Below are 3,854 nucleotides of genomic sequence, written 5' to 3'. Positions count from 1 at the left end.
GTGGCTTCACCTGCTACACCATATTGCTGGCCCCACAGTCTCTTCTAATCCCCACTGAGCATTCTTTCATCTTACTATGTAGCAGATCATATTGGAACTTCCCCTTTCTGCTTTTTGGGTTTGTTTCATTATTTCCGTAATCACTGGTCTTCCTGTTTCTTCATTTTCTCCTTGTTTTGCTGCAGAATATTCACAAGCAATTTCCCCAAACTGGGTCTATAGGAAGTAAATGCTCCAAGTTCTTGAATGTCTTACAATGTCCTTATTTCACTTTCAAATTTAATTGTTTGTCTGGGTGCAACATTCTAGTTTGTAATCATGTTGGCAAGGAATTTGGTAGCTGTCTCCTCATTGTGTCTTGGTACCTGTATCTGCTGATGACAAGTCTGGTGTCAGTCTGACTCTATTCTGTTATACGAAGGAAGAGTAACTTCTGTTTTTCTGCTATCAAGTCAAATCCTAAGAATCCATTTCTAAAGTTGAGCTCTACGGGTTTGTGTTATGTTTTTAATACTGTTTGAGAAACTATCAGAGCCTGGCTCTGAGAATACAGAGCTTAATTTTTAGAAGTCAAATAAAGAGGCCAGCGCCGCGGCTCACTAGGCTAATCCTCCGCCTAGCGGCGCCGGCACACCGGGTTCTAGTCCCGGTCGGGGCGCTGGATTCTGTCCTGGTTGCCCCTCTTCCATGCCAGCCCCCTGCTGTGGCCAGGGAGTGCAGTGGAGGATGGCCCAGGTGCTTGGGCCCTGCACCCCATGGGAGACCAGGAAAAGCACCTGGCTCCTGGCTCCTGCCATCGGATCAGCGCGGTGCGCCAGCCGCGGTGGCCATTGGAGGGTGAACCAACGGCAAAGGAAGACCTTTCTCTCTGTCTCTCTCTCTCACTGTCCACTCTGCCTGTCAAAAAAAAAAAAAGTCAAATAAAGAGTTGAAAAGATATTTCTCCTCCACTGCAGCCACAAAGGAAGAGATATCCTTCTGTGTCTCAAAACCTGGTCAAGGGATCCAGTGAGGCAGGGTTTTAGATATGAACTCTCACAAGGACATCAGTATTGTTTCCTGTGTGATATGAAGTCTTACATAAATATTTGCAACTGCTACCAGCTCATTCTGTTCTCTTGAATATAAATCTATCATTGGAATTATTTGAACAAAGGAGTGTCTTTAGGTATTAGAGATTTTAGAAATTGTTGCCATGTTGTGTGAACATAACCTTCAGTAACACTTGTAATTCTTATTGATAGTTTTACTTGTCGATTTGTTGTCCTGGTGATAATGTTGAGCTGGCACTTGTGTTCCCAAGTGATATAAACACTACTGGGGTTGCTCTGTCAAATCAGAAGAGGATCCTTGGCTCTCTTCTCTTCCTGTTTGCAAAATGGACAAATAAAAGTCTATTCTACTGAGATCTTGGCATAACAAAGAGGTTGAAAGTCATGTGTCATGTGCTATTTGTGCTTCCATACAGATACCCAGTTGCTTCAGCACCATGGACCACGGCGGCAATTTTTCAAATCAAGAGTTGGCTTTATAAGATCTTTGATTTCTGATACTTGAGTGATGTTCACAATATGTCACTTTTTAGTATTATTTGCAACATGTATCATTTCAGTGCCCTTCAAGAACTTTGGAAGGGGAAAGGAATGTTTGGTAACAGTATAAAACACAAAGTGGCAGTTCCTTCAGCTTTTAAAAAATGTATCTCTTTCAAAAAAAAAAAAAAAAAGAAAGAAAGAAAAAAAAATGTATCTCTTTAATCTGTCCCTTCCTTCTAGATATTCACCAAGGTGCGGGAGGACAAACTCTTAGAATAGTCCTCTAAATATGGTGAATCCTACCAAAGGCAAAAGTATTTTCTGTATTACCACAGCACTAACTCTTTAGTCAGCCTATTGTTGTACAGAATAACAGCTCCAGAGCAGCCAGAATGAACAGTCTGGAAATAGAACCCACTGGAGGGTCACCTAATCTATCACAAAGGTGTCATTGAAGCTCCGTAGGGAAAGGAAAGGTGGTGCTGGTTCAAAGGATATTTGCATTTTAAGATTGGATAGATATTACCAAGTTATTCACCAGAAATTTTTTTTTTTTTTTTTTTTTTGTGTGTGTGTGTGTGACAGGCAGAGTGGACAGTGAGAGAGAGACAGAGAGAAAGGTCTTCCTTGACTGTTGGTTCACCCTTCAATGGTCACTGTGGCTGGCGCACTGTGCTGATCCAAAGCCAGGAGCCAGGTGCTTCTCCTGGTCTCCCATGCGGGTGCAGGGCCCAAGCACCTGGGCCATCCTCCACTGCACTCCCGGGCCACAGCAGAGAGCTGGCCTGGAAGAGGGACAACTGGGGAAGAATCCAGCGCCCCGACTGGGACTAGAACCCGATGTGCCGGTGCCGCTAGGTGGAGGATTAGCCTATTGAGCTGTGGCGCCGGCCAATAAATCTTTTTTTTTTAATGTTTGTTTTTTCATTTTGCTTCAGAGATGGCAATGCGCTTGTTGGACGGGAAATTTTGAGATTATCTTATTATTCTTGATGAGGGCCTGAGCACCAGAGCCACATCTGGCTACTCATTAAGAGCAGCTTTGGTTTTCCTCTGATGCCTTTTCTTTTCTTTTCTTTTCTTTTCTTTAGATTTATTTTATTTTATTTGAAAGACAGAGTTACAGAGAGGTAGAGACAGAAAGAGAGGTATTCCATCTGTTGGTTCACTTCCCAGATGGCTGCAACAGCCAGAGCTATGCCGATCTGAAGCCAGGAGCCAGGAGCTTCTTTCAGGTCTCCCATGTGAGTGCAGGGGCCCAAGCACTTGGGCCATATTCTACTGCTTTCCCAGGCCTTAGCAGAGAGCTGGATCAGAAGAGGAGCAGCCAGCACTAGAACTGGTGCCCATATGGGATGCTGGCGTTTCAGGCCGGGGCTTTAACCTGCTGTGCCACAGTGCTGGCCCCCACCAGAAATCTTACACAAATATGTACTCTCACTAATTTGGAGAAGAGTACACTGTGGTATATTCATATAAACTTTCAAAGATGTTAGCAAAGAATGGTTATTCTTTTCATTGAGCACAAAGTCTTCTTTCTATGTGTAATGAAATGGATTCATTATTCAAGTATTTATTGAATGCTTCAGACAAAGTAGGCATGCTCTAGGCCCTAGGGGTTTGGCTGAAGGTAGAATACCTACTTTCTTGAAGTTACGTTGTTGTAGGAGAAGGCAGACTATATACACAGATAGAAAAAAATATAATTTTCTATGGTTCTAAGTTGTATGAAGGGGAAAAACATTGGTTGGAGGTGATAGAAAGAAGCAGCATGTCTATTTTCTATTCCTGTAACAGACTACCTGAGATAGGGTGATTGATAAAGAAAAGAGGCCTGTTTAGCTCCTGGTTCTGGAAGCTGAGAAGTTCAAGATTGGGTAGCCACGTCTGGCAAGGGTCTCTTGCTGCATTGTAATATGGAGGATGGCATCGCACCGCAGGAGCAGGAGCACATGCAAGAGTGACAAGCAGGCACAGGCAGAAGAGAAGCTTGTATGCAAGAGATGGGAAGAGATACTAGGCTATTTTCACAGCAGTGTGTTTTTTTTTTTTTTAAGATTTATTTATTTATTTGAAAGTCAGAATTACACAGAGAGAGGATAGGTAGAGAGAGAGAGAGAGAGAGAGAGAGGTCCTCATCCAATGGTTCACTCCCCAATTGGCCACAACGGCCGGAGCCATACTGATCCAAAGCCAGGATCCAGGAGCTCCCTCCAGGTCTCCCACATGGGTGCAGGGGCCCAAGCACCTGGGTTATCCTCCAATGCCTTCCCAGGCCACAGAAGAGAGCCAGACTGGAAGTGGAGCAGCCGGGTCTCG

The sequence above is a fragment of the Oryctolagus cuniculus genome, chromosome 3 (genome assembly GCF_051225735.1).
Source record: "Oryctolagus cuniculus isolate XC-2025 breed Fujian yellow rabbit chromosome 3, ASM5122573v1, whole genome shotgun sequence".
Lineage (NCBI taxonomy): Eukaryota > Metazoa > Chordata > Mammalia > Lagomorpha > Leporidae > Oryctolagus > Oryctolagus cuniculus.
This window is presented reverse-complemented; position numbering follows the sequence as displayed.